Consider the following 10,569-nt stretch of genomic DNA (forward strand, 5'->3'; position numbering starts at 1 on the left):
TATTTACTGTATTGCAAAACACTTTTGCTGCTATTGAGGTGCATAAGGTTAATTAAGAATAGCTTAATTACAAATGTAATGACAGATAAATAATTACAGATGTGATTTCACCAGTTATTTTTGAATAAAAGCACAAGGTAAGACACGAATAAGTGCATCGTGTCGAATTAGTGGTTTGAATGCACGCTGAACTGACTCCAGTTCCCACAGTGCAGCGCGGCGGCTGGGTGTCACGTGATGTCTGTGCGCGTCTGTGCGCTGTGGGCTCGTTTCTCAGTCACGCTGATCCGTGTGAGGATGTGAGGATGTGCTGCTGATATCAGGCTCGGGACGCGTGTGGATGTGTGCTGCATGCGACTCAGAAACATGTGGAATAAGAGCACTTTCCAGGGAGAAGGACTCACAGGACAAACAGAAACAACGTTACTTCTCACGCACTGGATTCTCATGTGACGTCGCAGTGACCGCGGTGCTGACGTTCATGTTACTTCATTACAGCTGAACGTGAGTACACACACACAAAAAAAAAAAAAAAAAAAAATATATATATATATATATATATGTATATACTATAATTTTTATACATATACAGTACAGACCAAAAGTTTGGAAACATTACTATTTTTACTGTTTTTGAAAGAAGTTTCTTCTGCTCATCAAGCCTGAATTTATTTAATCAAAAATACAGAAAAAACAGTAATATTGTGAAATATTATTACAACTTAAAATAATAGTTTTCTATTTGAATATACTTAATAAAAATAATTTATTCCTGTGATGCAAAGCTGAATTTTCAGCATCATTCCTCCAGCTTCAGTGTCACATGTAACATCCAGTCTATCACATGATCATTTAGAAATCATTCTAATATTCTGATTTATTATGAGTGTTGAAACAGTTCTGCTGTCTAATATATTTGATCAATAAAAGGTTAAAAACAACTGCATTTATTCAAAATAAAAAAAATATTCTAATAATATATTTTCTTTACTATCACTTTTTATCAATTTAACACATCCTTGCTGAATAAAAGTATTGATTTTATTAAAAATAAAAGAAAGAAAAAAAATTCTGACCCCAAATTACTGACCAGTAATGTATATTGTTATTACAAAATATTTATATTTTAAAAACATAGCTTCTTTTTTTTACTTTTTATTCATCAAAGTATCCTAAAAAAGTATCACATGTTCTGAAAAAATATTAAGCATCAGAACTGTTTCCAACTTTGATAATGATCCTAAAAATACAGCTTTGCATCACAGAAATAAATGATCATTTAATGTATAATAAATGTAAAAACAATTATTTTAAATATATTTTTTTCTGTATTTTTGATCAAATAAATGCAGGCTTGATGAGCAGAAGAAACTTCTTTCAAAAACATTAAAGATAGTAATGTTTCCAAACTTTTGGTCTGTCCTGTATATATATATATTACTAGTGTGTACAGGACTCTATAGTTCTTTAACGTAAGTGAGCAAAGCAAAAACAAGTAAACTGTGACATATTCCACCCAGTAATTCTTCAAACAGTGGACTACAATACAATTGATAAAAAACAGAAGTTATTCAGACATGCTTAAGTCTTATCTGACATTATCCAGATGAATTTGTTCTGGCAGTTTAACTCTAGTGGTGTATCAATAAACAGAACATGCTAACTGTCTACTTCTTCTAGTTTATGTCTATGTCACAGTCCAAATATAATCACTTATTATAAATCTACCATAGTGAGGAGACATAAAGGAGGATTGGTAGATGAATTTATGTACTCGCACATTATATAGATTGTACAAACTTTGAACAGAAAAAGTCACATAGTGTTGCTTTAAAGCTGTTTTGGAGGAATCCAGTGGCTCATTCCCTTCATTCCTGAATCAATCAGCCGTTTGAACGAATCCAATCAGTGACTCATTACTGAATCAATGACTCATTACTGAATCAATGACTCATTACTGAATCAGTGACTCATTACTGAATCAATGACTAATTACTGAATCAGTGACTCATTCCTGAATCAATGACTCTTACTGAATCAGTGACTCATTACTGAATCAATGACTCATTACTGAATCAATGACTCGTTACTGAATCAATGACTCATTACTGAATCAGTGACTCTTGCTGCCACCTAATGGCAGTTTTTAGGGGTGCGAGGACAGATTGAAGTACCTCAGTAATCCTGAGAGGAGCTTGTTCAGGTGTGTTTGATCAGGGCAGGACTCTGACCTGACCTGTTCTCTCTTAAATGAGTTTTGAACAGCTTTAGCAGCTCCTGATATAATCATGAAGCAGAATACAAGAGTGTTCACATGAATCGAGCACATTTAACCTCTTACATTACTCAGCCGAAGGAACACGCGCTCCTCTTCCTGAGCATTTAAGTGTGCGGTCAGAAACTAGCCTTCAGAAAACCAAATCAATTTATCATTGCACCCTTAGTTTTAGCTTCATATTTCTGTAAGATAAATTCTGTTGACTCAAATCAAATATTCCCTCTAAAGCCTCTTTTTGTAAAGCCTATTTGATGTATTTCTCATTTAACACAATCATGGTTTTATATGACCTTTTTGGAGTAATTTCTCAACCAATTTAATGTGCAATCACACTATTATCAGCACATTGTAGCTTAAACACTGTAATTGGCGAGCGCTAACATGTGATTAGCTGGATCAGCAGTATTCTCTTCCTCGGGTCGTGACGTGATGTAGACGTCCACTGTTTTACTCAACAACCTGATCGCAGCTGTGTGTGTGTGTGTGTGTGTGTGGCTGGGGGAACAGTGGGCAGCTCGTCTCTGGGGGGCTGATGCTGGAGAGAGAGGGGTCTGTCTGATCCAGGAAAGAGAGGTGTGTGTGTGTGTGTGAGAGACCCGTGTCCAGATGAGAGGTCAGTGAAGCGCTCTCCGTCCTGATTCCTGTGGGATGGCTCTAGTCCTGTTCCTCCATCAGTGCACATGATCAATCAGCTGTGTGTGTGTGTGTGTGTGTGATCAGTCCTCTCTCTCTGAGTGTGTGTGTGTGTGTGTGAGATCAGTCCTCTGTCTCTGAGTGTGTGTGTGTGTGTGAGATCAGTCCTCTCTCTCTGAGTGTGTGTGTGTGTGTGTGAGATCAGTCATCTCTCTCTGAGTGTGTGTGTGTGTGTGTGTGTGTGAGATCAGTCCTCTCTCTGTGTGTGTGTGTGTGTGTGTGTGAGATCAGTCCTCTGTCTGTGTGTGTGTGTGAGATCAGTCCTCTCTCTCTGAGTGTGTGTGTGTGTGTGTGTGTGTGAGATCAGTCCTCTCTCTGTGTGTGTGTGTGTGTGTGAGATCAGTCCTCTGTCTGTGTGTGTGTGTGTGTGTGTGAGATCAGTCCTCTCTCTGTGTGTGTGTGTGTGTGTGTGAGATCAGTCCTCTGTCTGTGTGTGTGTGTGTGTGTGAGATCAGTCCTCTCTGTGTGTGTGTGTGTGTGTGTGAGATCAGTCCTCTCTCTGTGTGTGTGTGTGTGTGTGTGAGATCAGTCCTCTGTCTGTGTGTGTGTGTGTGTGTGAGATCAGTCCTCTCTGTGTGTGTGTGTGTGTGTGTGAGATCAGTCCTCTCTCTCTGTGTCGCGTTCACTATGTCACGGGTGTTCGTAATGTAACGCAGGATAATAGGTGGGAGGTTTCACTTACCTGATTGAAGCACAGACCAGTCAAATCCCAAACAGGTGTGTTAAATCCAGTAATGAATGAGCGCGGGCTATAAGCGGGAGCGAGTATTCATTTTGGCATGTTGTCTCGTCAGGAGAGATGCGCCACCGGTAAGCTGCTGTTTTTATCCATTGAGTTTGTTGTCTGTTGCGTTACTGCTGTGCTGCCGTTACATGTGCGCGGTTTGTATGATTGAAAACTGTTACTTTGGTCACGCTGATAAAACCTTGTGTGCGGTCTGATGTTTAATATTGTCGGCTCGATAGTATCCGTGGCTATATAAAAGGCAAATGTTTGAAATTGGAGCGTTTCACTGTCACACGAGTTACTTCCTGTTTGCAGTGCTGGATGGGTAATGTAGTTGATCACTTTACATTTTGTAATGGATTACTATGCTCAGCGATGCCACTTAGAACTACACTCACTGTTTTCACTTTGAGTCAACAGACTGAGAACGCTATTGGTTTAATGTGTAACATTGACATTGTATATTTGGTGTGTGTGAAGTTGTTGCATTTCTGTGTTAATATGCATGTGCTTTGTGTAGTCATTTAGTTTAAATACTAAGTATATTATGATATTTATAAGATTAAATACTGACTATATTGAAATTTATATTTTACTTATATTTGTATATGTTATAATATGTAATATATATTTATATTCAGATTTTATGGTATATTATGTATGTGGCTATCAATATTGTTGTTTACATTGTAACCTCTCCATTTCTCCAGGTTTATAACCTGCTGATGTGTGTGGACTAATCAATTGTTTATGAAAAATAAATCAGGGTAAATAAAAACCCACAACGAGTTGTAACAACGTGTCCTCTCCTGACGCCCCGTTCGGTGGGGATATTCTTAAAGAACCGCACAGTTATAAACCGAGGCCTACTGCACTGGATTGAATGCAGCTAAAACAGCCACGGACTGCTTCATTAAGGAAGCTCAATCAACCCAGGATCAGCTGGCCTCTCACTTCTTTGACTGACCCCAAGTTTATCATTAATCAAACTGCCCGTTGATCAAGGATAAAGGAGCTCGTGTGCACATTGGCATTGACGTCTCTCCAGTCAACACAAAGGGAGTAACAATGGCAGACTTGGAAAAGCTTAAAAGTGTGCGATCAAGAGCACAGGCTTCATTCACCAAAAGGGCTCATACTCTCACCAAACCGGGACTCTTGGAACCGACTGAAGTTCTCAGTGAATGGAAGATTTTCAGGACAGACTTTTCTAAAGTCATAGATGCGGGACATGAGTATGCTGAAGCCCTGAGAGAGTCAACGGATGAGGAGGTCATAGAATCTGCAAACCAAATTGAGGAGAAGACAGCGGAGTGTGAGAACAGGTTCCTCGAGGTAAAGAATGCCACCCAGGAAACCTTTTGGGCCAGCTATGCAGAGGAGGTGTTTTTTAAGCAGGTCAAAACAGCTGAGTCGGCCATCACTCAGGCAGAGGAAGAGGAAGTTAACCCTCGGAAGTCAGTCAAGGACCGTAGGCTAAGAAATAGAGGTCTTGAGAGAGAGGTCATTGAACTCAGAGAAATGCTAGTAGAGTGGAAGGAGTTGGTTCCTGGTTCGAGGGCATTAGATCTCAGGACACGCCACAAGACACTAAAGAAGAGGGTCCTGGCGTTGTCTGACAAACTGGAGGAGGACGAAGCAGACCAAGTGAAGGGTAGAGAAAGAAACCTGGAAGATGAAAGCAGCGCGGTTGGTGATCCGATACGAGATGCTCCTTTCATCTCTCTCCCTGACATGTCTGCCGATCTCCAGCTGAAGCCCAAAACGTATGCGGGGGCATTGAACATGAACACACGGCCCCTCTCACAGCAGAGCAGCCCGGAAAGGACCAAAGGAAACTTTAATCTCAAGCCTCAAATCAGCCTTGAAAGAGCACGGCTACCGACTTTCTCTGGTGACATGAGGGACTATTACCGCTGGAAGACTGAGTGGGAGGACCTACAAGAATTGGGTAACCCACAAGGTGTGGAATGTATAAAAAAGTTCCACTTATTAAATAGTCTCCACGAAAAGGTCAAGAAGGATCTCGTCCTATCTGGCTGTGGATCCGCCGACGATATGTTCAGGCTGCTGGACAGCAAATACGGGAACAAAGCAAAAATAGTCCTAATGATCACCAACGAAGTCCAGTCTCTTCCCCCTGTCAAAGGAAACAATCCAAGAAGAACCATTGAATTGATCCAGGCTGTTGAAAGAGCACTGTACAACCTCCAGATTCTTGGTGAAGAGGATGCCGTGAAGAACCGTGTTGTTGCTCAATCTCTTGAAAGCAAGCTTCCCAGTTCACTCAAGAAGGAGTGGATTATGCACAAAACTGACCCAGCAAACAGGTTCTCTCCAAAGTATCATTTTGATTGCCTCCTAGGATTCTTGAAAAGGCAAGAGGAGATTCTTGAGGAATTGGATCAGTTGGAGCCAAGCCCTGTGGACAAAGGCCCTGTGGAAAAGGGTGCTGCAGACTACCCAGATAAGAGAGGGAAGAAGGCTTTCACTAAATCCACAGCAGGTCAGAAGGACGACTATCCCTGCTGTACTGTCTGTGAAGATGACTCTCATGCTGGCAAGCTATTTGCGTGCAAGATCTTCAGGGAGCAAGATCTTTTAAGAAAAAGGGCCCATGTGAAGAAGCTAGGGTTGTGCTCCAAGTGTTTGAGGCCCCACCCCAAGGATGGTAAAGGATGCACACCCAGATACCTCTGCCCAAAAGTAGACTGTCGGAAAGGAGGGGTGTCGGACCACAATTACCTTCTGTGTCCTAAGCCACCGACTCCAAGGAAGAACAACAGCAGTGAGGAGCAGAGTACCATAAAAATTGGAGGAAAGAAACTTGGCCTAACCAACAAACAAGAGGAGTTTCTGGCAGAACTTACTCCAGAACAAAGAGAGAAATACAAGAATGCATTCTCAAACAAAATATCATCTACTGTATGTGCCAAGGCTGGAGATGGACTGCAAGAACATCCAGTGGTGATGATGCTGATGGAAGTGACGACAAACTCGGGATGCCTTATTGGCTCCCTAATCGACCTCGCATCTGATACCAATTACATCACCAATGAAACTGCTGATCGCCTTGGACTGTGCGGTGAGAACATCAGGCTTATAGTCCATGGAGTTGGGGGGATGAAGAAGACTGTCCTGACCAAACGATATTCTCTGCGGCTGAAGGTGAAGACATCCAAGGGAAAAGTGGCAGAGCATAGGATTCTCTGCTATGGCCTGGAAAACATCGCCGAGGTGACTCAATTAGTCACTGCCGAGCAACTGCAGAAGTTTTTCCCAAATGTACCCAGAGACGAACTGGTCCGTCCCACAAAGATTGACCTTCTTATCAGTCATCGGGAAGGTCGTCTTGTTCCCCAGCCAATCAGGATTGTGGAAGACCTCGTTCTCTGGGATGGTCCGCTAGGGAAGACCGTTGGGGGAACCCATCCCGATCTCATTGAGACAGTTGACATGGCCGTGTACTGCTCCGAAACTCACCTTGCAAGAACCATGAGATCAGCCTCGATGGCGTATAAAGAGACCATCATACCTCGGGAAGAGGAAGGAAATGCGCTTATCCGGAGCACAGCAACCGCCAACAAAGAGGTCTTCGAGTGGTTCAGGTGGGACAGTATCGGAGCTGCGTGCAGTCCTCAATGTGGCGGCTGCAAGTGTGGTAGGTGCCCCCCTGGAGGAAAAGAAATGACCCTTAAGGAAGAGCGGGACCTGGAAAAGATAAAAGAATGCCTAACATACGTGCTGGCGGACAAACACAGCAACTCTCCCCACTCGGACACAGCTTATCCCTGGAAGACAGACCTCACAGCACTGCCAAACAATCGGCAGGCAGTGGAGGCGACCTTCAGAAATACTGAGAAACGTCTGGAGAAAGAACCTGTGTGGAAGGCTGCATACAAAGAACAAATACATGAAATGGTTTCAAGGGGCTGCTGCAAAACTCACAAGGGAGGAAATTAACAACTGGGAAGGACCTAAATGGTACATCAGCCATCTGGTTGCACCGAACCCTCATTCCTCCTCAACCCCTGTGAGAATTGTGTGGAATAGTAGCCAAGAGTTCCGAGGCATAAGTCTAAATGATCTCCTTCACAAGGGTCCTGATATACTCAATCCCATCAGAGGTGTCCTTCTGAGGTTCAGGAGTGGACTCCATGCAGCACTGGGTGATGTAAAAAAGATGTATAACTCAGTGTGGCTGAAAGATGATGAAGTTCACCTCCACCGCTTTCTCTGGAGAGACAACCCTGAGGACAACATTGAGGAGTTTGCAGTCGTCAGAGTAAATATCGGCGATAAACCCGCAGGATGTATTGCCCAAGTTGCAATGAAAGAGACAGCCAACCTTCCTCAGTTTGCTGATATGATTGAAGAACGGCGAGCTCTGACTGAGGACAGCTATGTGGATGACATCCTGACCTCACACGATGACCTCAAGACACTGGAGAGGATCACCAAAGGGGTGGAGGAGATTTTGAGAGCGGGAGGCTTCTTCCTGAAACCATGGGTTCTGTCATGCCAAAGTGGGAGGAGTGGAGTCCCTTCTGAAACAACTGTACCCACGACCCTGGTACTGCCCAACCAAATGCATGATGGGGAGAACAAAGCGCTTGGGGTCGGTTACGAACCTGAGACAGACAAGCTCCGTTTGCTGACTTCTATCAACTTCTCTAAGAAAAGAGGGAAAATGAGGACAGGATTTAATCTGAGTATGGAGGATGTCAGGGAAGGAACACCAAATCCCCTTACCCGACGCATACTTCTTAGCCAGATTGCCGCATTATACGACCCGGTTGGTCTTGCCTCACCAGCCAAACAGAAGGGAGTGATGTTGGTACGAGAATCATTCCAGGAAGCTGGCAAGGACAACCCATCTAAAGACACATGGGATGCCCCTCTCTCACTAAAACTTAGAGAAGCCGCAATAACGCTCTTTGAAGAATTTGTGAGGCTTGGCCAGGTAAGGTTTGAGAGAAGCCTCACGCCTCCTGGAGCCATAGGCCCACCGACAGGGATCACGTTCTCAGATGGAAGCGAATCCTCCTATGGAGCCGTACTCTACCTGCGGTGGGAAATCCGAGACAAGGTGGTAATGAAGTTGGTGGAATCCAAGGCTAAACTCACCCCTCTCGACCAAAAGGGAGATGTGATCAAAGCAGAACTCTGTGGCGCGGTCTTCGCTACCCGCCTAAAAAAGTATTTTGAGAAGCACTGCCACATTAAAGTCAAGCAATGGATTCACTTTGTGGACAGCCAAACAATCCTGGCAGCCATCCAAAAGGACAGCTACGGCTTCCAGACCTTTTTCGCAAATCGAATCGGTGAGATTCAGAAAGCCGGACATGTGGAAGATTGGAGGTGGATTGAAGGCAGACGAAACATTGCTGACATTCTTACCAGAGGTGCAACTCCGGAGGAACTTAATGAAGGGTCAGAATGGCAGCAAGCCCCTGAGTTTCTGAAATGGCCTAAGACCGACTGGCCTATGAAGATGGCCAGTGAGATTACACCCTCTGCTGCTGAAGATGTGGGAAAACTTCAGCGGAAAGCCTTCTCAGCTGTGATTACCAGGGCCCAGTCAAAAGAAAGAACTGACCTTAACGGGCCTGACATCAAGGCGGACCTCAGACATGGGGTCAACGGTAGATCAACATCACCAGCTGTCCCGGGTGCAACATCAGTGGCAGGCAGACAGAGAAGGCCCTGGGCGATTGGTTTGGTACGTCTTGTGGAACCTCAACGCTTCAGTTCTCTGTCTAAGCTGTGTGGTTCCATAGCCTGGACTCGAAGGGCTGCGGAAACCTGGCTGAGAAAATGCCAGGCACCTGACTCATCAAAGTGGGAGGCAAACTGTTCTATCCTGTCAACTGAGGAGAGAGCGCAAGCTTTCCAAGACCTGGTCCTCGCAGCCCAAGATGGCAGTCAGTTCCTGGACTCAACACTGAACCGCTTGGTGGTCCACAGAGACGAGAGCACAGGAATCCTTCTCTGTGGAGGACGAATCCAGTCCTGGAAAGAAGATGGAACAGCTGTTCCTTTAATTCCATTTCGTTCATGGCTCGCAACACTACTGTCAAGAGAAGCTCATGACGAGAACCATGAAGGTGTTGCTGCCACGCTTCTGCGCACCAGGAGGAAGGCATGGATTGTGCAAGGTCGGAGGATAGTAAAGAAAGTTGCAAACAACTGTATTACATGTCGCAAACTGAAAGGGAAGATGTGCCAGCAGATGATGAGTGATCTGCCGCCAGAACGCTCACAGCGTGCTAACCCATTTGAGTATACCACACTAGACCTCTTTGGCCCCTTTGAAATCAAGGATGCTGTCAAGAAAAGAACAGGAAAAAAAGTTTGGGGCATAGTATTCTGTTGCATGGCATCAAGGGCAGTCCATGTGGACCTCGTTGACGACCAATCATCGGAAAGCTTTCTCCAAACTTACTCTCGCTTTGTAGCATTGAGAGGCAATCCCAGAAAATTGTGGTCAGATAGGGGAACCAATTTCATTGGAGCTAAACCTGCCCTACAAGACTTGCATAGGTACTTAGCTACCTTACGGGAAGCATCCATAGAAGACAAAGCCGCCAAGAATGGGACAGTGTGGGCATGGAACTTTCATCCGGCTGACGCACCTCATCGCAACGGGTCTGCGGAAGCTGCAGTTAAGCTCATAAAAAGGGCTCTCACTAGCCTCGGAGGGACAACAAGCTCACTCACCTGGGGTGAGCTCCAAACCCTCTTCTACCAGGCAGCTAACCTCACCAATGAAAGGCCGATTGACGCCAGGGCACAAGAACAAGAAGACTCTATAGAGTATTTGACCCCCAATACTCTGCTTCTCGGGAGGACCAGGCAAGGGGGAGATACA

At 44.5% G+C, this 10,569-nt stretch overlaps 1 long non-coding RNA gene across 1 annotated transcript in view; it reads left to right on the plus strand.

Moving 5' to 3' along the window:
* Positions 1-352: 352 nt before the first annotated feature.
* Positions 353-10,569, plus strand: part of LOC132148770 (uncharacterized) — an 81,167-nt gene continuing 70,950 nt past the window's right edge. Inside the window, exon 1 of the long non-coding RNA XR_009434965.1 lies at positions 353-504. This is a non-coding gene — a long non-coding RNA (uncharacterized LOC132148770). The remainder of the gene's footprint in view (positions 505-10,569) is intronic.

Source organism: Carassius carassius, chromosome 9, assembly GCF_963082965.1.
Source record: "Carassius carassius chromosome 9, fCarCar2.1, whole genome shotgun sequence".
Lineage (NCBI taxonomy): Eukaryota > Metazoa > Chordata > Actinopteri > Cypriniformes > Cyprinidae > Carassius > Carassius carassius.